Source organism: Apium graveolens, unplaced genomic scaffold (assembly GCF_009905375.1).
Source record: "Apium graveolens cultivar Ventura unplaced genomic scaffold, ASM990537v1 ctg7981, whole genome shotgun sequence".
NCBI lineage: Eukaryota > Viridiplantae > Streptophyta > Magnoliopsida > Apiales > Apiaceae > Apium > Apium graveolens.
In genome coordinates this window covers 33,476-61,013 of record NW_027420793.1, presented here as the reverse complement: position 1 = coordinate 61,013, position 27,538 = coordinate 33,476, and the positions used below count along the sequence as shown (strand labels likewise).

The 27,538-nt window shown below is 36.5% G+C and overlaps 2 pseudogenes; both read left to right on the top strand.

The window, feature by feature from the left end:
* Positions 1-5,345: 5,345 nt before the first annotated feature.
* LOC141704557 (protein NRT1/ PTR FAMILY 2.11-like) lies at positions 5,346-8,050 on the top strand (annotated as a pseudogene).
* Positions 8,051-9,337: 1,287 nt separating this feature from the next.
* On the top strand, positions 9,338-11,930 carry LOC141704555 (protein NRT1/ PTR FAMILY 2.11-like; annotated as a pseudogene).
* Positions 11,931-27,538: the final 15,608 nt, after the last annotated feature.

The following is a 27,538-nucleotide window of genomic DNA, read 5'->3' as shown; positions in this document are numbered from 1 at the left end:
TATTTTCTTAAATTCTCTTTGGTAATCATGTCCTTGAGGTTGAAATGTTTCTCAGCATACTGTAAAACCTTCTCTGCTCTCTTCTTCTTCTTCCTGTTAGCTCTTTCTGAGTTCTTTTGTCTAGAGAAGGGAGAATAGGTTACAACAAGGAAAGAGAGAAGGTTATAAAAGAAAAGGTGCGCCCTGATAGAGAGGACGCGTCCAAAACATTGAACTTACTTGGTTCCAAGTTGAAGCGAACGCGCGTCCTTTTGACATCATAAATGTAGAAAAATGGCTCCTTCCAGTCCCGTTCATGGCTGATTTACCTTCATTAAATCCTTTGTTGTTCAACCATTTATTGACAACCAGGAAGTGGTACTCGGGAATTGATTTCTTGATGCTGTAGAAGAAGCTAAATTCTTTCATCGAGGGCGCGCCCAATCTCAGGTTATGGTACATAATGAACAGAGCCCAGGCTAGCTTGTATGAATTTGGTGATAGTTGGACTGGAGCCACGTCGTACCATTTCAAAATTTTCTTAATGTAGGGGTGTAAGGGCGCGCCCACACCCAAGGAAATTAACTTTGGAGTAAGCACCATTCTTTGGATCCTTTGGTTCCCAACGTTGAAGATGTGCGGCCTCATGGTTCGAAGAGGGCGCGCCCAGATGCCCTCCATGTCATAGTATTTCATATGCCATTGGATTTCCCAGTCAGTCGCAGTCAAGTCAAGGGCAACACATGCTAGCTTACCTTCTTTCTTCCTTCTGGCATTTTTTCTCTGTCTCAGTTAGGGTGCCAAGCCTGGCCCAGACACAATCCACTTCAACATATGAAGGTTCCCAATGTTCCAGGGGAGAATCAGATTTTGAGGGGAAATAGGATATGTCTCGGGGTCAGGAACCCTCTTTTCAAATTCACTTACGCTGAGAGGTGACGCGTCCTGAGAAGGAGCCGCACCTTGGGAAGCTGACGCGTCCTGAGAGTAGGACGCGTCCTCGTCTGAAACAGCTGTCCCTCGGGGCTTTTGGCCTGTAGCAGGAACAATCTCATCGTCCGTCCAATCTTTGATGGCGGCCCTTGTATGGAGAACTGGAGTTCTTTGCCTTTTAACTCCCTTCTTTTCATTCTAGAACTTATGGGGACATGATCCATGGAGTCAGAGCTGGAATCATACATTATAGAGCTTCTTGATTTAAGGGAACCAAAGACGTGTCTTTCTGCTCTAAGGAAGGAACTCGTCCTGTGAATTTCGGGAAAATCGGGTATGAAAGTGATTAAGTGTGGGGAGTAGATACCAATGCGTTTATTGAGAACCTTGAATGGATGTAAAGGGGAAGAAGATGACGCGTCTTCCAGCTGCAAAAGAAGGAATAAACATTTGAGGACGCGTCGAAAAAAAAAGGGGGAGGAGAAGGAAAATGAATGAATTATGATGAAGTTACTAGAGACATTATAGGACACGTCCTAGGAACCTAACGTGTGGAATGCATTAGTTAGACGCGTCCTAGTAAATTGTTGTTCCTATGCGGTCTTTAGTTAAAATGGCTTAAACATATGCCTTAAACAAAGGAAATAAGACGCGCCTTTACAGGTAGACGCGTCCTACGTGGTTACAATGTGTAGAATGTTAATCGACTGTTAGCAATTTGGGGGAAATACAATGAAATCTTAGAAACATGCAATTGAAACATGGGGGAAGCTAAATATGGTATATTCGCATATACATACACATATACATACAAAAGAATATGAAGGGCAGTTGATATGAACATGAAGCATGCGAACAGTTTCTTGCCTCATTAAAACTAATGTACTTGGCTAAATAAAGAAATAAGAGGAGATTTGTGTACCTTTTGAGTTGGGGAGTTGATTGAGCAAGAGAAATCAAGTAATGGGAGGTTAAATCGTCGGAATTTTGAGCTAAAAGCTTGAGAACGGCGGTAATGGTGGTTTCCGGAGAGAAAAAGAGTAAGGGTGCATTTGTGGGTTGGAGGAAGATATTTATAGAGGATAGTCGGCTTTACGTGGGCGACAGCTGTACACCACAGATATGGAGTGAAGCAAGGCGCGTCTTCTGTCAATGACGCGTCCTGTGAGCAAATTTTGCTTTTTGGAAAGAAATTCCAATTTTATTTTCAACTACAAATGGAATTTGGGGGGTAGTTGTTATGCCCAAAAATTTGGCACTAGATTGTACTTGGGTCAAACGCGGGCTGGTTACGAGTCAAACTCGGTGTTACATTGAAGATGACTAGGACGCGTCCAGCTAAAGGACGACGCGCCTGTTTGGAAGGGATATGTTACGAGGCAAGATGAGTGCATGGTCAAGAAAGGAACGCGCAACGGGAAATATGGACGCGTCGATGTTTATGAAAGTGCTTGGCGATGAGATTTTATGGCGATGGACGCTGTAGGACGCACCTACTTTAACCATGACGCGTCGTAGGAAGTGAAATGTTGTGCATGATGGTTAGAGGGGACGGTGCAAGTATAATGAGGGTTAGGACGCGCCCTATGTTCTAGGATGCGTCCTGTGTCTGTTTATGTGTTCTTAATGGTGACTTCAGGAAAAAACTTGCCTGGAGAGGAGGCAATGGAGGTTATTTTTACTAATATATTTGTCGCAGGTACTCTTTGAAGAATTCCCTCCTTGAGACGGTCAATGAGGGGGATGTCCGTGAAAAGCTAGAAGGCCTCCAGGGGTATGCCTGATGATTGAAGGCCTCCTCCTGTATTCTACGGGTGTCCTCGTTGGGGATGCGGGGTTAACTTTGGTGTGTGCTTTGGGAGCTCTGTTCTTGTATTCAACGGGTGTCCTCGTTGGAGAACTTTGGAGTCATCCTGTACCTTGTACCCAAGAGCTTGGGATCACCTGTCCTACTATCTGATGGGTTATCCTCATTCGGGGGACAGAGACGCGTCTGACACTTGGGGTGAACCGTGGCTATACCTGCGTTCGTAAATCAAGGGAGATAGCTGTAAGCGGAGTGTTATCCTTGCGGAGGGAGATGCACTATCCGTGAAGTCCTGCGATTACGGACGAGCCTTGGGCCTTCGCGGTTGGGCCTCATAGTTGGACATTCCTAAAGCTAGCGGAAGACGGATATTAGATGGGCTTCTACTGGACTTAGGAATAAGAAGTCTAAACCCATCAGACTTCTTGTTCTGCGAGAATTACGTCAGGCTTGATCCCTATATAAAGGGTACGTAGGCACATTGAGAGGGTAAGAAGTTGAGAGCTGATAAGAGAGCTGATAAGAGAGCTACCACTTACTCTGATCAATCTTATCCTAAAACAACTACATCAACCACACACCGCTTAAGTTTCCGACAAAGAACCACCGTCACAGATCTTAGTTCCGGCGATAAACCTCAATCTTTGTTGTTGCCAGATTCCTCCGTCAACAATACGTTTTGCAATAGATTTATTTCCTCAATCCATAGTCACCTCAACAGTTGCAACCTTGTTGTCCTAGACTTTCCTATTCATGAAGTACCAAATACCTACATATCGCCAACACTGAACTGCAAATAGGCAATGGAAGAATATATGTCCTATATGCTCAATATCAGGTAAACACGTAGGGGAACTCGAACTCACTTAGCACTTAATCGCCTCCTAACTGAGATATTGTTTCTGCAAAAACGTTATACAAGATTTTAATTTTATGAGGGAGATTTAACCTCTAGAGTTAGCTATTGATATTAAAACATGCTTGCATTATAATATGAGAAAAGTGTTATTAAAGTTAATTTAATATTTTTTTAAAAAAATTATTAGAATTTTATGTATAAAAATTGAATGACATTTTTGTAATCATATAATTAATTTCCTGTATTTAGGAAAATAATCTTAGTTTTGTACTCATTTGAATTTAGACAATGATCTAAAATTAAATTTAGGATCCTAAAACATTATAATATTAATTGTGTTTTACGACTAAGAATTTTCATGTTTAATTAAGTAAGATTTTATGTAGTTATTACACTTTCGTCAAAATTGAACCTCCTTGAAATGTATTTCTAATTAACTATATGATTCGATAAAAATCATTATAACCATCTTCAATTATAAATTATCTTTAATTCTAAATATACAAATATCCTAATTTTTTATTTTGTGCATTTGATAACGAAAGTTATCCAATAATGTGGCGATGATGTTTTATAGCAAGAGATACCTTATATTATGTTATACCTTACTAAATCAAAATTAGGGCAATTTCATGAAAAAGTTAATTCCAACAATGTTTTAATTGTACCTTAAAATAGAAGGACAACTCTCAAATGCCTTAGTTTTAATTTTAAGGTTATTGTGATAATTCTTATTTCAATTTTAATAATAAAAAATTATTGTTACATCTTTTTTGACATTTCCTTTTTTTCCCTCCATTCTTATAATTCAGATATATTATTATTATTATTATTATATTATTATTATTATTATTATTATTATACACACCCTATTTCTCTCTCTACTATATATTGTCGTTTAATGATAAAGAGAATCTATAATAATAAAATATTATTTATATTTAATATATAATTGGTGTAAGGTAAAGATGGTCTGTCAGGATATATTCATCATTTTAGAATTAATATTAATAGTTATAAATTTTAAGTAAATTAAATAATTTCAATTTGTGCATTTCATTGTGGAAATTGCGAGTAAGGTTTGAAGATATATTATACTAAGTTACAGTAAGAAATATATTTAATAATTTTAAAATTAGTAGAAAATTAATTTTATGCAAAAAATGTTAAAAAATTGGATTAACAAGATCCAATTAAGTACCATCCCCATCAGCCCGCTCCTAGAAAAATAAGTACCATTAGTGAATTGACAGATAAAATAATAAATTTCAAAAAAATGTATATACAGCATATATAATATAAATCATTTTGCACGAGTATAAAACTATAATATATATATAGTGATGATAGATCACATTGTTGAAGTTAGTTAAATATGTGAACAAAATTTTATGAGAATAAAGTTTTGAGATTATCATGCAAACCTAGAAAATTTTATTAATCCAAGCTCACTGCTAAAACTAAAATGATGATAATCATTACCATGATTTAAAATCAAAAAGTATATTATGGGCATAAAATAGAATTTCAACTCTAATGTTAATTCTATTTTTCAATTAAACATTTTAAAATTTCATGAATTTTTGGTAGACAGAGAACAAGAAATGAAAAGTATATCATGAATTCTTGGTAGACAGAGAACAAGAAATGAAAAGTTCTGTTGATAACACTGCATAGTGCATTCTGTTACAGTAGTATGCTTTTCACTAACAAGTTCCAAACGGTGGAGTCCGCGAGCAATTATATTTACATGTCCCACCATGATGAATGATACATGTCTGCACTAACCAGGAACAAGAACTCATACGTTTTGGACCTCTCATCTATAAATACACATCTCTCTCTTATCATCTGTTTTGCACTTGCATTAACCCAATAACATCTTTCAAACTGTAACCACAACTACACAACTATCAAGCAAAAAATGGCAACATTGAATGAAAATGAGAAAGCTGTTACCACCAAAGAAGAGCCAAATTACAGAGGAGTCAGAGCCATGCCCTTTGTTATAGGTACAACTTCAACACCTGCTAAACCATGTGCAAGTTATAAAATCGGAAATCGGTTTTACTCGGTTGTGTAGTTGAAATTCGGCTACTCGTCTGAATTTCGGAGTACTCGTCCGAGTTGACAGATTTTTATAACATTTAATATGTGTGTAAATTTGTAGACTATAGAGTTTGGTGAATATTTGTTTGTTTTGGCAGGAAATGAAGCATTTGAAAAGCTAGGGACAATCGGAACCTCGTCAAATCTGTTGGTTTACCTCACTACTGTCTTCAACATGAAATCTATTACAGCAACTAATGTCATTAATGTATTCAATGGCACTTGCAACTTTGGTACTCTGTTCGGAGCTTTCTTGTGTGACACTTATTTTGGACGCTATAAAACACTCGGTTTCGCTTCCATTTCGTCTTTCGTGGTAATTAAACGTTGTTCCTTATTGTTAAAGATATACTATCTGCAGGTTTCTGGAAAATTGTTTATCTAACAGCTAAATTTCTTCGTAATGTTTTTGACATGACAGGGAATGCTTGTGCTCACATTAACAGCTGCAGTATCGACGCTTCATCCGCCTGAATGTGGTAAAGAAGCTGGTAGCACATGCTCCGGGCCAACAGCATGGCAACTTGTTTTTCTGTTCAGTAGTTTCGTGCTATTAATAATTGGAGCTAGTGGGATAAGGCCATGTAACTTGGCTTTTGGAGCGGATCAGTTCAATCCTAATACAGAATCTGGAAGAAAAGGAATCAATAGTTTCTTTAATTGGTATTATTTTACCTTCACCTTTGCGATGATGGTATCCATCACAATCATTGTCTACGTGCAATCAGAAGTCAACTGGGGAATAGGCTTAGGAATCCCAACATTTCTTATGTTTTTATCATGTGCATTCTTCTTCATTGGTACGAGAATCTATGTCAAAGTTAAACCTGAAGGTAGTCCTCTTACGAGCGTTGCTCAAGTTGTTGTAGCAGCAATCAAGAAGCGAAAACTGGAATTGCCTGGCCAACCCTGGCTCTCCATGTGTACTTTTATGCCTGCTAATTCGATCAACTCAAAGCTTCCCTTTACAGAACAATTCGGGTACCAGTTACTCTCCATCTATTTCATAAGAAGTTATCTTATAATTGTTGGTGACACTGTCTAAAATTCTATTGTATATATTTGCTACCTTATTACTGCAGCAGAAAAAAGTGTGTCTTGTAACAATTTAAGTTTCCTGGCAACTTGACAATTAATACCATGTTATGTTGGTCTCAGATTTCTTAACAAAGCAGCACTCATAACAAAAGAAGACGAGCTAAATTCTGATGGATCAGCAGTGGATTCGTGGAGGCTTTGCAGTATGCAGAAGGTGGAGGAAGTTAAATGCATCGTGAGAGTACTTCCCATCTGGGTTGCAGGAATGATCTACTATATTGCTATAGTCCAACAGCATACCTATGGAGTGTTCCAAGCCCTTCAATCTGATAGACGTTCCGGCATTGGAAGTTTTGAAATTCCAGCAGCATCCTACACAGTATTTCAGATGTTATGCCTCACTATCTGGATACCTATCTATGACAGATTGATAGTTCCATTTCTCCGAAAAATAACAAGAAAGAACAGGTATTACGATCCTCCAAAAAGTTGGCATTGGCCTGGTTATCTCTGTAATTGCCATGCTAGTATCAGGCCTGGTGGAAAAAGAAAGGAGAACCATTGCATTAACAAAGCCAACACTGGGATTAGCACGAAAAGGGGCAATATCTTCCTTTTCAGGTTACTGGTTGGTGCCTCAGTTGGCAATTGTAGGACTTTCAGAGGCATTTACAGTTGTTGGGCTAGTAGAATTTTTCTACAAACAATTCCCAGAAAATATGAGAAGCTTTGGGGGATCTTTCTTTGCTTGTGGCACCGCCATATCAAGTTACGTAAGTAGTTTCTTGATAACAGTTGTCCACAGAATTACAAGAAATTCAGCTGGAGAAAATTGGTTGTCAGAAGATCTGAACAAGGGAAGATTGGATAATTATTACTACTTCATTGCAGGTTTAGAATTATTAAATTTAGGATACTTTCTAGTGGTAGCCAAGTGGTACAGGTACAAGGAAACTGCTGACAACAATGGCCATGAAGTTGCAATGGAGAACTTGAAACTTAATAAGTCCGCTGTTTGACTAATTAAACTAAAGTTTCAACAATATAGAACAATCTGCATAAGGTTCTCTTGAGCGTAAGGTGATAGCCTAGTGGTAAAAGCGTATCCACAATGTTGAAATGAACTCAGCTTCATTCCGCATCCCACCCCCCCCCCCCCCCTCTGTATCAAAAAAAAAGAGCTCTGTGATTATTCTGGAGTTCGATCATAAAATATCCAACATACTCGGGGTACTAGATTTTGTCTTGTTTTCTTTTTCTTTTTTGTTAATATTCTTGATATTCTTGCTCATCGACTTGAGCAACGTGACAATTTAACCCCTGAATATTCAAGTTGGTTAACTACGTTTGTAATATCTTAATCTAGGAGTATAATCAAACACTGGTTTACAACCAGAAAAATTAACAAACTGTATAAAATTTAGACTGAGTGATGCAAAGAGGCCAAGAGAAAGATCGAAAAATAAGATTTGGAAGTCAAAAGATAGCAATTCCTTGAGTAACTGTGCCGTTGCTAGCCATTCTACAACTATTAGGCAGTACCAGAACGACTAATAACTGGATCATTTTGACGATACTGGGAGCAAGAAGGTTCAAAATCGAGCTAAACCTTAACAGTCTCATGCCATGTTAACACTCTCCTAAAATATCAAGGATTTTGTGGAGGGCCTTGATCAGATTATATATCAATAACATTTGCTCACAATCATGGACTCAAGGTGTCAATCATAACAATTCGCTAACAGCCAATTCAATGTGAACTTGGACATTTCAATTATTACATAATCTTTATCATGTGCACTCTTATTCAACTTTTTCTACCAAAATATAAATGTGATTTGGTTAAGTAACCAGATTTAGCAGTCCATTATTCTTGTTTAAACTCCAGATGCTGATAGATTCACTGATCTACTTGGTGGTCACAGTGCACTTGGCAAATTAGCCCCCACATTTCAATAGGATTTGTCATGTACTGGTGTACCAGACTAAACGTGTGGGTGCGTATCTACACCAGCAGTATTTGTCAAAGAGATGGACCTATGGTGCCTGTAGGCTGTAGCTATTATATACTAATGTTGCGAGTTGCGACAAATTTACCTGTCTAGTGTGAACCCGTATATATTTGATTTCTAATGTTTGTTGTTTTCCTATAGATCATAGTCACAGATTGATGCACTTGGTAGACAAATTGTTCAAGGTTGTTACCAAATTTATCTTTACCTTAGTCAGTAACTCAATGTAGTAAGATTAGATTTAGGGACCATCCATTTTATTAACTGTTGAGTAACCAGCTCATCTAAAACCTTGAGGTATTAGAGCAAGGCCCCAGTAGGATCATGTAGTTATCATTAACACTTAGGCATAAACTTAAGCGTAATACAGGTCTTTCTAGCACCTTAACGTGCTGAGAGAGCTGGTCCGAATTGCTCATTGCTCGGCTCCTAGTGGTTCACTCTTCAAATCTGAAAACGGGTGTTGAGTGAGGGAAACATAAGCGCTAGAATGCATGCTAAGTCCCTTTCCTAACACGTAGACGTTGGGGAGATCGGTAAATGAAGAATTTTATTTAATTGAACATTCCCAGTCAAAGATGAAATATGTAATCTTACTCACGAGTCTTTATGTTTCACAATCTACATGTTATATACTAGTAGATTACTTGTTTCCTCCCTCATTTTTGGAAAACAGTGTCTTAAATATGACTACGCGAGTATTTTGAATTTTATTTTTGTAATAACAGAGCCGTGGAGGACCAGAGGTACTAATCTTTGAACTGACTTGGGTAGTGCAGTGCTGGAATGAGTATAAATTAACATGCAAACCTCTTGAAGGATATATGTTTCAAGCATAAAACAGTCACAGGGTACTCCAACTTGTAGAAGCAAGAAGATGGACAAAACCTCGAGAGTAATCTCCAAATCGCAGAAAGATGACACAGACACTATGGACAGCGAACCTAACTACAGAGGAATTAAGGCCATGCCTTATATCGTAGGTAACGTATACTGACACTCAAAAAGCTTATGTTATTTATTTTGTTTGAAATTGCAACTATATCTTATTTCTACTTCAGTTGCACTGGATTTGACAATTTGTTTTTGTTTTCTGTTTTGAATTTGATTTGCAGGAAATGAGACATTTGAGAAGCTGGGAACAATTGGGACTTCATCTAACTTCCTAGTGTATCTCACTTCTGTCTTTCATATGAAGACCATAACTGCAACAAATCTCAACAATATTTTCCAGGGAACTTGTAATTTTGGTACCATCATAGAGCTTTCCTCTCAGACACTTATTTTGGTCGTTACAAAACGCTTGGATTCGCCTCCATATCTTCTTTCACGGTACAAATATTTCTTCAGTAATAATTCATGTTGTTTAGTGTAAATCAGTAACAAGAAATGATTTGTTATATATCAGTTGATGATATGGATTAAAAAGCTAAAGTAGTATGTCAAACATGCAGGGCATGCTTTTACTAACTCTAACAGCAGCAATTTCAAAGCTTCATCCACCAAGCTGTGGGAAAGAAGTGACAAGCATATGCCAAGGACCAACAACAGGGCAAATGGCTTTCTGTTGAGCTCTTTTGCGCTTCTAGTTGTTGGAGGTTCTGGCATACGACCCTGTAACTTAGCCTTTGGCGCAGATCAGTTTAATCCCAACACCGACTCTGGAAGAAAAGGCATCAATAGTTTCTTTAACTGGTACTACTTTACCTATACTTTCGCAGTAATGGTGTCCCTGACGATCATAGTGTATGTGCAGTCCAATATTAGCTGGTCTATCGGATTAGGAATTCCAACCCTCCTTATGTTCTTTTCATGTGTATTCTTCTTTATCGGTACCAAATATATGTCATAGTATTGCCACAAGGTAGTCCTTTGCTAGGCGTGGTGCAAGTCTTTGCGGCTGCTATCAAGAAGAGGGGATTGAAGTCACCGGAGCAACCATGGCTTTCGCTTTTTTGACTATGTACCAAAAAAATCTACCAACTTAAAGTTATCATCCACTGATCAATTCAGGTAAAGACCAAAAGATGAGTAACTCCTTTGAATATCACTATCTTGATTCATGTATTGATGTCCTCCAGTTGTCTAAAATGACTACTTTTCACACTCATTCTATTAGACCATGTATTAGATACTTTCTGATTGCTGATGCTTTTCCTTGACAAACTGAACTTAACCGTCCAGGTTTCTGGACAAAGCAGCAATTAGAACTCTAGAAGACGATCTAAAGATGGACGGATCAGCAGTGGATCCATGGAGACTTTGCACTATCCAGCAAGTGGAAGAAGTGAAATGCTTGCTAAGATTGGTTCCAATATGGTTTGCCATCCTTGTATACCATGTAGCATTTATCCAACAAAACAACTATTTGGTCTTTCAAGCTCTTCAATCCGATAGACGCCTCATCAAAAGCAGTACATTCAGGATTCCAGCAGCAACATATATTGTATTTACCATGGTAACACTCACTATCTGGATCCCTATTTATGACAGAGTCATTGTTCCTTTGCTCAGAAAATTAACTGGAAAAGAAGGTGGTATCACTGTGCTTCAAAGAATGGGCATTGGAATCGTTTTATCTAGCCTAAGTCTATTTGTATCAGCCTTAATCGAATCCAAAAGAAGAACATGGGCTCTGACTAGACCGACATTAGGAATTGAACCAAGAAAAGGGGAAATTTCTTCAATGTCTGCCTTTTGGTTCATACCACAATTAATTGTAGCAGGACTTTCCGAAGGATTTTTTATGATAGGACAAAACGAGCTTTTTTACAAGCAAAGCCCTGAGAACATGAAGAGTATAGCTACATCATGTCTCTTCTGTGCATCTGCTGCATCGAGTTACTTGAGTAGTTTTATGCAAACAATGGTTCAGAGATTGACAGAAGGTAATGGAGAAAAAGGGGTGGTTAGCAGAAGATCTTAATGAAGGAAGATTAGATTATTTTTACTACATTATTGTGACTTTGGAAGCTTTGAATTTGGCTTACTTCATAATGTGTGGCAAGTGGTACAAGTATAAAACAGCAAGCAAAGACACCACCTCTGGCCCTGAAGTTGCATTGCAAGAATTAAAATCAGAAGAGCCTCTTGTTTGATGCATTACTGAAATATTATATCCAAAGAAGAGTCTGCATGCACACTGTTAAACACATGCATGTTTTTTGTTCTTTTACAATCAACAAAGCCCAAGGCAACCCGTTACATGTAATTTCACATCCCCCCTTTTAATCTAGTTTCTTAAATATCTTGTAGGAGATAAGAGTTAGAAAATAAAAGATCCACAAGTAATTCTGCTGTTTATAGCCAGTATACAATTATAATGCAGTACTTGAACAACTAATGATATAATCCCTCACTTGCTTTGAAATTTTTGACTATATATTGTTAAGAGGTTTGAAGTCGAGCTCTCCCAAAACGTTGAGGATTTTGTGGAGGGTCTTGATTGGATCATATATCGAAAACATTCACTAGCAATCATGGACTCAAGGTGTTAATCATGACAATTAGCTAACAGACAATTCAATGTGAACTTGGACATTTCAATAATTACACGTTCTTGATCATGAGCAGTCTTGTTTAACTTTGTGTACCAAAATATTTGTCTACTGCGATCAAATGTGATTTGGTCAAGTAACCAGACTTAACCAGTACATCGTTCTTGTGCATAGATACACTGAAATTCCAGATGAATATGATGATAGATCTACTGATCTTGGTGGTCAAAGTGCACTTACCAATTATCATGTACAGATGTACCAGAAATCCAGAATAAACTTGCTACACCAGTAGGATTTCTCAAAGAGATGGACAGATGAATCCAGTTTTTGTTGTTTCCCTATAAATCATAGTCTTATGTTGAAAATTTTGGTAGACGACTGTTCATTTTGTTGCCAAATTCATCTTTACCTTGTTTGGCAATTCAATGTACTAAGATTGGATTTTATGGACTGATGAAGCATGTATAAACTCTCTATCTTACTAACAGAATATTATAAAATGACCAAGATATCCTTTAAGCAAAATACTCCACATCATTCCCCGCAAGCTAAGCCGAGGGAGATGCCATAGAAGATCCAGAGGCACCAAGCTTGTGTAAGGCTTGACTGGTAACACTTTAGTTAAAATATCTGCCAATTGAGCATGAGATGGAACACGTTGAGTGCACATAGAACCAGACTTTAGCTTATCCCGAATAAATTGACAATCCACCTCGATGTGTTTCGTCCGTTCATGAAATATGGGATTAGCAGCAATTGAGATAGCAGCCTGGTTGTCACAATGGAGCACAGTTGGAGGCAATTGAGTAACCCCATATCTAGAAGTAAGGCACGAAGCCAAGTCACCTCACAAATAGTCATGGCCATAGCACGATACTCCGCCTCTGCTGTGGACCGAGAAACCACAAATTATTTCTTATTTCCAGGAAATAGGAGGGTCTCCAAGCAAAATACAGTACCCAGTGGTAGATTACGAGTGGTTGGGAAACTAGCCCAATCACTATCACAATATGCCTGGAGCTGAACAGCAGATGAGGAAGTAAGCAACAAACCTTGATCAGAGGTGCCAAGCAAGTACCGGATAAGTTGTTTGGTAGCTTGCATATGAGCAGTTGTAGGCTGATGCATAAACTGACTTAGAATATGGATTGCAAACGTGATGTCTGGTCGAGTCACAGTAAGGTAAATAAGCTTTCCTAATAGACGCTGAAAAGGCTGAGGATTAGACAAGATATCACCTGTTTGAGGTGTTAATTTCAGATGACTGTCAAGAGGAATCTTCAAAGGTGTAGCATGATCCATGCGAAATTCACGAATAAGATCCAACAAATATTTCTTCTGAGAGATGAAAAAAACCAGAAGCATTTTTATGTATTTCAATTCCAAGAAAATAACTAATATTACCTAGATCTTTCATATGAAAGGCTTGTGATAACATAGTTTTGAGCTCTGAAATGGCAGTAGCTGAAACACCAGCAAGTAGTAAATCATCCACATAAATGAGGATCAAAGTAATAGAAGAGGTAGTAGTTTTAGTCAAGAGACTTGAATCACTTTTTGATTGAACATAATCATCACATAACAAAGTGTCTGAGAGTTTGCAGAACCACATCCTGGGAGCCTGTTTCAAGCCATACATGATCTTTTTAAGCTTGCAGACGAGATTTGTTTTAGGATTATGAGTAGCAGATTGACTAGAAATTCGACAACTATAATGGAAGAGTCGTATATGCCTCTTCATGGAGATCACCATGCAAAAAAGCATTGGTGACATATATTTGCACCACACTCCATTGATACACTGCAGCCACATAAATGAGGATCAAAGTAATAGAAGAGGTAGTAGTTGAGCTCTGAAATGACAGTAGCAGAATCACCATCAAGTAGTAAATCATCCACATAAATGAGGATCAACGTAATAGAAGAGGTAGTAGTTTTAGTAAAGAGACTTGGATCACTTTTTGATTGAACATAATCATCATATAACAAAGTGTCCGAGAGTTTGCAGAACCACATCCTGGGAGCCTGTTTCAAGCCATACATGATCTTTTTAAGCTTGCAGACGAGATTAGTTTTAGGATTATGAGTAGCAGATTGACTAGAAATTCGACAATCATAATGTGTATATCCTTGAGGAAGAGTCATATATACCTCTTCATGGAGATCACCATGCAAAAAGCATTGGTGACATCCATTTGCACCACACTCCATTGATACACTGCAGCCAAAGCTAATAAATTTCTCACAGTAAAAAGCTTCGTAATAGGAGCAAAAGTTTCCAGATAATCCACACCAAGTTGTTGTTTGCATCCAAGAACAACCAACCTGCTTTTATACCTCTCAATAGTACCATCATATTTGTACTTAGTCTTGAACAACCACTTGCTTCCAATAGCCTTTTTATGAGCTGGAAGGGGAACTATATCCCAGGTACCATTTCTTTCCAAGGCCTCTAATTCAACATTCATGGCTGTAATCCCGTGAGAAAATTGCACGGCCTGAGAAAAATGAACAGGATCCACACATGTAGTTAATGATGCCAAGAAACAAGAAAAATCTATGGGAACCACATGTGATATAACTGGAGAAATTTGAGAAGCATTTAAGCTTTTGTAGTTTTTCAAATAGGAGGGTGGCTTAGAAATTCTAGTATGTGACGCCCTCCAAACCCGGGGTCTATATTTGGGGGTCACTTGCCACTAAATTATAATAAAATAATTACAGTGAAATAATATAATAAATATGACCCCTTTACCTGCACTGGATCGATCACATGTTATAGTATGAAACAGGAACTAATACAAACCAACTGTTATTACAAACCATAAGTCTAATTAGTTTTACAACTTATTCAAACTTTATTACAAACCTTTATACTATTCAAGCGTCCCAAACTGCCTACCTGAAAATACACCAAACTACCTACAAGCACTTGACCTCTAATCAAACCTGGAACTCAAGCCCGCTCCGGTTTAGCTGAAGAATCAGGATATGAATAAGTATGAGCGAAAGAAATGCTCAGCAAGCAGTAAATAGCTTATGATTTGGAACAACAACAACAGCATATCTGATGAACAAAACCAAGCCACAATACCTGAACAGTATCAAAACTGATATATCTATTTGATAATAGACACATTTGTAATATATTTTGTTTTGGGATTGGAATCCTCGAACGACGGTGTGTTGTCGCCGGTGATCAGCCGCGGAGCAACACCGGTATGCCGAAGCATATCCAACTAAACAAAAGGTACCCAAGGCACATATCGGCCTAGCAAGGTGTTATATCCTGTATAACACATAGCTCACGCTGGACCGCCACCACGGCCTCTTACGCAACCATCCAACCCATAAAAACAATTTTACGTCAAAGGAGTCGAATCAAATGACATCCTTAACCACATAACTCCCCATTTCTCATGGTCCAGAGTTTTATCAACATCTAATGGCGAAACAACCAGAATAATTAGTTATTCGCTAATCTTAATTCAAAGTTTCACTGTATAAAGTAAGTTATAGAGAAATGTAATGATATTTTTATATTATGAACTTAGAATAGTAGAGAAATTGAACGAATAAATTCAGAGTCGATATCACTTGAATGATAAGGGATGACATAAATAATTACATAATATAATTCGAAGTAAACGTCACTTGAACGATAAGTGAAGTTAGGGTATTTTCCTGGTATGCTCGATAATCTCTTACTATAACTCTGCTTATAGCTGCCGGCTACTATCTCTGTCTACCACTTGACCGCACTCCTTTCTACTTGATTCTATAAACAAAAGGACTATCTTAATTGATAGAACCAAACTCAATCGACGTAACTATACGTCTTGACATCTACCCGAACGTTTATAAATAAACATGACATTTTAAATCTATAAATAGATAGCATGCATATCACCTAGCATGTAATCATGGTATTCATATAACACGTAATCACATATTTCATGTAACACATAAGTCAGATCATTAAAAGATATGTCTTAGTGCGTTCCGAATGAAAATAAGGTCAATATTAGCATTTACCGATCAAATACCGACTTAAACTCATACACAAATCAAATGACATTGCAATACAAAAGAAATTAGGACTCAAAAGTATTTTTATTGGAAGCGTAACATTTTTCTGAGTCTGTACGCGTTCGTTTCGTATTAAACGGACGAACGGTTTAATTATTATGAATAAAACCAGAAATAAATGGAAATAAATCAATTAATAATAATATTAATTGATTTTTAATACCAAAATGTAATTTTTAAAAACCTAAAAATAATTTCTAGAAATTATTTGAATTAATTATAAATAATTTACATTTATTTAACTATTTATAAATAAAATTAATTGATTAATTGATTTTTAATCAGTTAATTAAGTTCATAAACAATTAAATAAAATAAATTATAAATAATTAAATCAAATTGTATTTTTGAAAATAACTAAAGAAAATAATTTTAGGAATTCAAAATAATGCAGAAAATAATTTTTAGAATTAAAAATAATAAGTAAATGATTTTTACATATAAAATAAATGATTTTTAAAAATAAAAATGATTTTTAAAATAAATTATAAAAGAAAACACATAAACATATTTTTTTGATTTGCAGTTTGGGAAAACAGATTGAACCCGGGTCAAGAGACCGGGTCATAGCCGGGTCGGCAAGAACCCTAACGGGTTTATAAGAACACGGCCGGAATCCTCACCGGTTTCTGGGGATTACCAGATTCCGGTTGACTGAAAATAATCCGGGAACTTTAATTTCCCAGAAACGGACTCGATTCACAGCGGTTTCAGTCCAAAGCAGTCCTGAATTCAATTACAACAACACAACAAAGCAATAAGGATTCAAACAATCATATGTCACCACCACAACCCAAAACCGATCAAGTAAACAAAGAACTCCGGCAACTCGTCGGCAAATTCCGATTAACAGATAAATTCGATGAAAACCATCGATCTTTACCTCAATATAAAGCCCAGATTATTTACAAATATATACAATGAATCTTAACAACAACCCATCATCGATTTAGCCGGAAAAATAAAAAGAAAATCCAAAAATAATACTAAAGTCGACCTCTTACGAATTGAACTCGAGAATTCACGGAGTTCATATAAAACTATTAGGTTTAACCTGATAAACACGGTTCTAACATTCAATTTAATCAACAAACCTCAGAAATCAAAACCCCAACATAATCGATTATAAACGAAATCGAAAAGTTCGATTCATTTACCCTATGTGAACTTTGATGATGGATTGAGAAAATACTCGATATAAGCTTCGATTTGGTCTAAAGATTGCCACCAACGATTGTAGAATCAGCGTTGAATCGATCCAAATCGATTATGAACAAACCCTAACCCCCATTTTCTATTTTCTGAGTTTTTGTTTTATTTTTAGTAATTTCTGAAAATAAAGTAAAATAAAATAAAACAATTCCGCTGTTTATATATACAGGAATTTTAATACCCCAAAATAATTTAAGGGTGTTTTTATCCCCTAATTATAATAATTAGGGCCCCAAAATAATAATTACGGGGAATAATTTAAAAACAATAAAATACAAAATTAATGTCAAAATTCCCCGAATATTGCGAATAATTCAAAAATGCAATAATAAAGGGTATTTGAAATACGAATAATTTTATAAAAATAAAAACATTGATTTTGTGGGGTTTGACGTCCCGGTGGGGTCCCGGTCCGTTGATTTTTTTGAAAAACAGGAACGATCCTTAAATTACCAGAAAAACCCGATAACACATAAAGTTATTGAAACACGCGTAAAATGAAATAAAATGGAGGTCTTAATAAAGACGCTAATAAATACGCGTCCAGGTTGTAGATAAATTAATATAATTGCAGTTTAAACATATATTAATTAATCGAAAAATTTTCTGGCCCGCACGAAAACACAGATAACAGTTATAACTTCTCATATCATGGCAATAATTACTTTAAATTTATAAAACACGCAATATTTATTTATTTAACATATAATATTCACATAATTTTCCCGGATATTACATCCTTCCCCCCTTAACAGGATTATGTCCTCAGAATCAGCCTAGGAAAATAAGTGAGGATACTTGGATCGCATTTCGCTTTCCAATTCCCAAGTCGACTCTTCAACCTTGGGATTCCTCCACAAGACTCGTACTAACGACACAGACTTATTCCTAAGCATTCTTTCGTTCCTATCTAAAATTTGCAGTGGTTGCTCTACAAAAGATAAATCTGGCTGAATCTCGATTGGCTCATATTCTATCACATGGTTGGAATCAGACAAATAACGCTTCAACATTGACACATGGAACACGTTGTGGATATGCTGCATGTGAGGTGGTAACGCTAACTCGTAAGCAACCTTTCCCACACGCCTCAAAATCTCAAAAGGGCCAACATAACGCGGACTCAGCTTTCCTTTCTTTCCAAATCTTGATAAACCTTTCCAAGGCGAAACCTTTAATAGCACTGCTTCACCAACTTCAAATTCCATATCTTTTCTGATAGGATCAACATATCTGCGTTGACGATCTTGAGCTGCCATTAATCTTTTCCGAATAAGTTCTATTTTCTCCTTTGTCTACTGGATCAATTCTGGACCCAAAATCTTTCTCTCACCAACCTCATCCCAACATATTGGAGACCTGCATCTCCTCCCGTACAAAGCTTCGTAAGGCGGCATTCCAATGCTGGCATGATAACTATTGTTGTAGGATAATTCAACCAATAGCAAATGTTCGTCCCAACTTCCTTCAAAATCTAGTGCACAAACCCTTAACATATCTTCTATAGTCTGTATCGTCCTTTCACTTTGACCGTCTGTCTGCGGATGATACGCGGTACTCATGTTCAGCTTCATTCCGAGATAATCTTGAAAACTTCTCCAAAATCTTGAATTAAATCGAGGATCTCTGTCTGAAACTATGGATACTGGAACTCCATATCGGGTCACAATTTCCTTAAGATATAACCATACCAATTTATCCATTGAAAATCTCTCGTTGATAGGAAGAAAATGCGTTGACTTTGTCAATCTGTCAATAATAACCCAAATAGCATCATGATTTGCCCTGGTCCTCGGTAATCCAACTACGAAATCCAGCGCAATATGTTCCCACTTCCATTCTGGAATGTCCAATGGCTGTATCAGTCTACTGGGCCTTTGATGTTCCGTTTTGACTCGCTGGCAAGTGTAACACTTACTTACCCATTCTGCAATTTTCTTCTTCATGTTTGGCCACCAAAAGTTTTCTCTTAAATCCCTGTACATCTTGGTACTCCCGGGATGAATTGAATATCTATAGTTGTGAGCGTCTCGAAGAATTTCATTTTTCAGCTCGGCTACGTTGGGTATCCATATTCTTGAAGAAAATCTTAATATTCCTTTATCATCCTTTTGACTTCCTATCTCTTCTCCTGTCAAACTGTCTCGTTCATTGCTCATTACTTCTTCCTGACATCTTCTTATTTTCTCTAATAGTTCTGGTTGAAAAGACATTGCACACAATACTTCTGTAGACATACTTGGGATACTGACCTCTATTTCCAGCTTCTCAAATTCCTTGATCAATTCCTCAGATGAAGTTATCATGTTCAGCCTTTCTTTTCTGCTCAGCGCGTCGGCCACCACATTTGCTTTTCGTGGATGATAGTTGATAGTACAGTCGTAGTCCTTGATTAGTTCTAGCCATCTTCGTTGTCTCATATTCAATTCCTTCTGGGTAAAGATATACTTTAAACTCTTGTGGTCCGTGTAGGTCTCGCACTTTTCCCCATAAAGATAATGCCTCCAGATCTTCAATGCAAATACTATAGCTACTAATTCAAGATCATGAGTTGGATACTTCTCTTCATGTGGCTTCAACTATCTTGAAGTGTAGGCTATCACCTTGTCATGCTGCATCAAAACACATCCCAATCCTTTGTATGAAGCATCACTGTAAATCACAAAATTTCCTTGTTCATCTGGAAAGACTAGTACTGGTGAAGATACTAATCGATTCTTTAATTCTTGGTAACTTTCTTCACATTTCTCATCCCATTCAAATTTCTGATTCTTCCTGGTGAGCTTTGTCAACGGCGTAGCTATCTTTGCAAAATCTTGTACGAATCTTCTATAGTAACCTGCTAATCTCATGAAACTTCGTACTTCCGTTGATGTCTTTGGCCTCTCCCAGTTGATTATGGCTTCAATCTTTGCTGGATCCACTTCCACTCCTTTATTGCTAATCACGTGCCCAAGAAATCGTACTTCTTTTAACCAAAATTCACACTTGGAAAACTTTGCGTACAATTTCTCCTGTCGCAGTATCTCCAAAACTATCCTCAAATGCTCTGCGTGCTCCTTTTCTGTTTTAGAATAGATCAAGATGTCGTCTATGAACACGATCACGAATTTATCCAAATATTTCTTGAATACTCGAATCATCAGATCCATGAAAGCTGCTGGTGCGTTGGTTAATCCAAATGCCCTCACTAGAAACTCATAATGCCCATATCTAGTTCTGAATGCGGTCTTCAGAATATCTTCAGACTTAATCTTCAGTTGATGATATCCGGATCTTTAATCAATTTTAGAAAACCATACAGCGCCTCTTAATTGGTCAAACAAATCATCGATCCTCGGCAACGAGTACTTGTTCTTAATGGTCAGCTTATTTAGTTCTCGATAGTCAATATACAGTCGCATACTCCCGTCCTTCTTCTTAACAAACAGTACTGGTGCGCCCCACGGGGATACACTGGGTCTCATAACTCCTTTCTCCAAAAGATCTTGCAGTTGAGTTGCCAATTCTTTCATCTCCACTGGTATCATCCGGTACGGAGCTTTAGAAACTGGTTCTGTTCCGGGTGCTAGATCAATTGCAAACTCAATTTCTCTATCGGGAGGTAATCCTAGTAGATCGTCTGGAAAAACAACTGGAAATTCGTTGACAACTGGAATCGCTTCTAGTGCTGGAACTTCCTTGCTGGTGTCTATCACATGGGCCAAATACGCTTCGCAATTCTGACACAATAACTTCTTCACTTGAGCTATCGTTAAGAACTTCTTCTCTTGCCTATTTCCTCGTAATACCACCATCTTCTTACTACCCAATATCTGAAGTCTCACTTTCCTATTCTTATAATCAATCTGAGCATTATTTTCGGACAACCAATCCATTCCTAAAATAACGTCAAATTCTCCCAACTTAAAAGGTATCAAGTTGGCATAGAAATGATGCCCCCCTATCTCAATATCACACCTCGGGCACACTCGGTCGACGGAAACTTGATTCTTATTAGCTAACTCTATCATTAATGCTTGTTCTAACAATTTAACTTCGCAATGCAGTTTATCGACAAAATCTTGAGAAATAAATGACCTTGTAGCTCCAGAATCAAATAAAAATTTAGCATCTACAGAGTTGACTGGAAGTGTACCTGCAACCACGTCTGAACTCTGAACGGTATCCTTCATAGTCATATTGAATGTCCTGGCCTTGGGCTGGTCCTTTGCTGGTGGTCCTTCATTCCTTGGCACATTAACTGCTGGTTCACTTTTCTGGCAGTCCCTGGCAATATACCCCATCTTTCTACATTTAAAGCACACTGTCCCAGATTTCTGAGCTATAGTCTGACTTCGACACTCATTAGCATAGTGTCCCTTCTGATTGCACTTGTAACACAACATATTATCCTTACAAATCCTAAAATGCCTTCTACCACAAAATTTACATTCTGGTATTGGTGGACGATTGAGCCTCTGCTGATTTGAATTCTGGAAATGGTTCCCATTCCCTGGTTGTGGTTTCTTAAATCCCACACTCTTATTATCTTGAAACTCTGGCCTTTCATTAAAACGGCCCTGAAAGTTACCTTGTTGCTGGCCTCCTCATGAGGTTTCTATTTTCCTTTTCTTCCCATCCTTCCCTTTCTGATACATGTCACTTTTACTTTCAATCACCATTGCTTTCTGAACCACTGCCACATATGAAGTCAATTCAAACATGGCCACCCTATTCTGAATCCAAAATCTCAATCCCTGTTCAAACCTTCTTGCTTTCTTTTCATCTGTGTCAACCTGGTCTGGCACGAACCTCGCTAACTCAGTAAACTTAGCTTCGTACTCAGGGACAGTAAGATCTCCCTGGGTCAGGTTCAAGAACTGGATCTCCATTTGATTCTTCATATACCTCGGGAAATATTTCTCCAGGAACAGCTCAGTAAATCTCTCCCAAGTGATAAACGCACCTCCTTCCAATGCTCGTGTGGATTCCCACCAATAGTTTGCCTCACCCTTCAGAAAGTAGCTCACAAATTTGGTCTTCTGTTCAGTTCCTGCTCCGACTAATTCAAAAGCCTTTTCCATCTCCTTGAGCCATGCATTGGCTTCCACGGGATCAGCACTTCCCTTGATCTCAGGTGGCTTTACTGCTTGGAACTGCTTGAAAGTCACTGCAGGTGGTGCTGCTGCTTGCTGCTGTTGCTGTTGTTGCTGTTGTTGCTGTTGTTGCTGCTGTTGCTGTTGTTGCTGTTGTTGCTGTTGTTGCTGCTGCGTAAGATGTAACATCTGCTGCTGCATCAGTCCCAACATCTGGACAATTGCTGGATCCGTACGGCTCTCGGTACGATCCTCTCCTTAATTATTCCTTCTCTTCGGTCCCATTATTCTGGTAAGAAAACAAGCAACATATATAATAATCTGTCAAGTATTGTGTCAAATATGTAGCAATTCCTTAGCATATCAAAATTTCCAAACATTATCTCTTCTCAAAACATCATAAACTTGCTACCATATTAACACAAGCGACATGATTATCACATAATCCTGCTTATTATCTCGAGAATAATAACACAAAGAAAATTTACTCAGAATTATCCAAACCTTTTAAATCCTTACCTGAAATCTCAACTAAACCAACAAAATAGCAGGGCAGTGACAAAAAGACCTAAGGCTAAACGCAAAACAGGAAACCTAAACAACTTAACTATAACCCAGCCCAATAACCTAAATTTAATCCTACAAAAGCTAAACTACGCGCGCCTATCTTATGTGATCTTCCTATGACTCACCTATGACAATCCTAAGCCTGTTTCAGTGACCATAACCTGTAGCTCTGATACCAACCTGTGACACCCTCCAAACCCGGGGTCTAGATTTGGGGGTCACTTGCCACTAAATTATAATAAAATAATCACAGCGGAATAATATAATAAATATGACCCCTTTACTTGCACTGGATCGATCACAGGTTATAGTATGAAACAGGAACTAATACAAACCAACTGTTATTACAAACCATAAGTCTAATTAGTTTTACAACTTATTCAAACTTTATTACAAACCTTTAAACTATTCAAGCGTCCCAAACTGCCTACCTGAAAACACACCAAACTATCTACAAGCACTTGACCTCTAATCAAACCTGGAACTCAAGCCCGCTCCGGTTTAGCTGAAAGAATCAGGATATGAAACAAGTATGAGCGAAAGAAATGCTCAACAAACAGTAAATAGCTTATGATTTGGAACAACAACAACAGTATATCTGATGAACAAAACCAAACCACAATACCTGAACAGTATCAAAAACTGATATATATATATATATATATGATAATAGACAACATTTGCAATATATTTTGTTTTGGGATTGGAATCCTCGAACGACGGTGTGTTGTCGCCAGTGATCAGCCGCGGAGCAACACCGGTATGCTGAAGCATATCCAACTAAACAAAAGGTACCCAAGGCACATATCGGCCTAGCAAGGTGTTATATCTTGTATTACACATAGCTCACGCTGGACCGCCGCCACGGCCTCTTACGCAACCATCCAATCCATAAAAATAATTTTCCGTCAAAGGAGTCGAATCAAATGACATCCTTAACCACATAACTCCCCATTTCTCATGGTCCGGAGTTTTCTCAACAACTAATGGCAAAATAACAAGAATAATTAGTTATTCGCTAATTTTAATTCAAAGCTTCACTGTATAGAGTAAGTTATAGCGAAATGTAAAAATATTTTTCTATTCTGAACTTAGAATAGTAGAGAAATTGAACGAATAAATTCAGAGTCGATATCACTTGAATGATAAGGGATGACATAAATAATTGCATAATATAATTCGAAGTAAACGTCACTTGAATGATAAGTGAAGTTAGGGTACTTGCCTGGTATGCTCGATAATCTCTTACCATAACTCTGCTTATAGCTGCCGGCTACTATCTCCGTCTACCACTTGACCACACTCCTTGCTACTTGATTCTATAAACAAAAGGACTATCTTAATTGATAGAACCAAACTCAATTGACGTAACTATACGTCTTGACATCTACCTGATCATTTATGAATACGCATGGCATTTTAAATCTATAAACAGATAGCATACATATCACCTAGCATGTAATCATGGTATTCATATACACGTAATCACATATTTCATGTAACACATAAGTCAGATCATTAAAAGATATGTCTTAGTGCGTTTAGAATGAAAATCAGGTCAACATTAGCATTTACCAATCAAATACCGACTTAAACTGATACACAAATCAAATGACATTGCAATACAAAAGAAATTAGGACTCAAAAGTATTTTTATTGGAAGCGTAACATTTTTGTGAGTCTGTACGCGTTCGTTTCGTATTAAACGGACGAACGGTTTAATTATTATGAATAAAACAAGAAATAAATGGAAATAAATCAATTAATAATAATATTAATTGATTTTTAAATACCAAAATGTAATTTTTAAAAACCTAAAAATAATTTTTTAGAAATTATTTGAATTAATTATAAATAATTTACATTTATTTAACTATTTATAAATAAAATTAATTGATTAATTTATGTGAATATATGTGAATACAACTGATCAGGCTATCAACACTAGACTGCTCCAACTTCCATCCCATACACCTGTTCCGGAACTCGGAGACCCGCTAGGTCTTTAACCTGCTGGACTAATCGGTTATGTAATGCTCGCAACCGAGTTAGACTCTTACGCAACCTCATTAGGTCACTCTGGCTCATATGTATCCCATATCTGATCGTTTTATTCAGTTTTCAAAATACTTGTACCTATCCCCTTTTTAAATCATTCATTTAACAGTACACGTAAAACCGGGGGAAATCGAAGTGAAACAGAGGGAGAAGAAAGAAAGAGAGGGAAGTGAAGATAGATAGAGATGAGAGATCGAGAGATTTTTTAGAGAGAGACGAGAGATTTCAGAGAGAGTGAGACGGAGGTGAAGAAGGGGGGTGTTTTATTTATTATTATTTTTTTCTATAACTCTCAGCCATGGCACGTAGCAAAAGGAGATGCAAACTGTTAACACGTGTCCTGCTATCTCAGTTTGTTCTGACAATTCGCAAATTATCGAACCGAGTTGCGGGTAAAATAAACCCGAAAAATTACCGAAACAATTTTAAAATTTTATAAATATCCCGAAATTAATAAAACATAAATTTCGTAATTTTTAAATCATTTTTGAAACGCAACTTATACCAACATTTAACGATTAAATGAAACAACGCGCGGGTGAATTTAATCCCAAAAATTTCCAAAATAATTTTAAAATTCTCAAAATATTAAAAACTTAATAATATATGAATTTCATAATTTTTGAAGAATTATGGAATTAGATACTGATTTTACAAATAAATGCAATCAAAAAATCATTTAAAGATAAATAATTAATGAAATATTGATTTCTAAATTTTATAAAATCTCAAAAATAATTATTGAAATTATAAAATCATAAAAATAATTTTAGAGACAATCAAAATATTTATGCAAATAAATTTTTAATAAATCCACGTTTAAAAGTGAAAATAAATCAATACCACTCAATAATCAATTACGCAAACAAACCCTGTACATCAATAAATCACACATAAATAATAACAAACAACACACATATGACAAAATCTATATATACATATATATATATATTATTTATTTAATAATTTAATAAATACACATTTAAATAATACGAAAATATACGAGCCGTTATAACAATTCCAAGGGTGCCATCTTATTAAAATTAAAACTCCAAGGGTGCTATTTAGCAAACTTTTGGCACATCTATATATTATAAATTGCTGGATAACCTTTTCATAAGACTTGGTATCCATATTTTGGTTCGGATATGATTTTTAACTTTAATTTGACCCAGTGGACTATCCATTTTTAGGTTTGGTATCCATATTAGGTTTATAAAATATCCATGTACTTATTATGATCCATTTTAATTATTATGATTCATTTTAATTATAAAAACTTTATAATACAATTTTAAATATGAATTGTATTATTTATGGTAAGTTTCTTTTTTGAAAACCACTTATGGTAAGTTTTTAATACAAATTTGAAGTAAAGTTTAAATTTTAACAGATCTGTTTATAGAAATAATCTCATAAAATATATAACATAAAAATAATATATGTGATGAATGTAGTTTTTAAATAAATTTATCGTAATATGTAGATGTAATACACTTATTATATAGATAATTTAATCTTTCATAATCATGTTATTCAATTTAAATTATAAATTTATTTTATTAAATAATTTTTGAAATCCCCGTGCAAAGCAGGGTTATAAACTAGTTTTATAAGTGTTTGAAACTTTCTCTACATATTTTAATGTTAATTAACAAAGCAAAATTCAAAAAGTCGGCATTGCAGAGCAGAGCAAATGAAGTCGCGTGAGCTCTACGACTGGGGGATGTTGTGTTTGTTGGTGGGGTATGGTGGGATGGATGGATATAGAAGGCTGCACTGCACGAGTTGGACTGATTGATTTGGGAATCCAGCTGAGGCCTGAGCTGTGCTGCTCTGAGAGAGAGAGAGAGAGAGAGAGAGAGAGAGAGAGGAGAATCTCTCATTCTCTCCTCACTTTTCTTGTTTCTTCTTCGGACACCCTTCGTTTTGGGCCGCTGTTATTGGGCCAACATCCCACAACATTGTTGCTTTGGATTTTGTATACATTAACTAGATCTCTGCTCCGATCCACTAAACGTGAAGCTTATTATAAAAAAAGTTAAAGGCTTTTTTGTTACTGCAATATATTTGTACATTTTTTTATTATTGTTTTTGCCAATTTTACAAAACAAATTGTAAAAATGTAACTTGAGTTATTCTTTTTTAAAAATTGATTTCTCTTTTTATTAGCTGAATAATAGTTTTACATATATTGTGAAGAAGGTGGTGGAGATAAATAAATTGTATATTGCTAATTATCGAAGAATTAAATAATAAATATCACAATTAGGTGGTATAATTTGGTTGTTATTGTG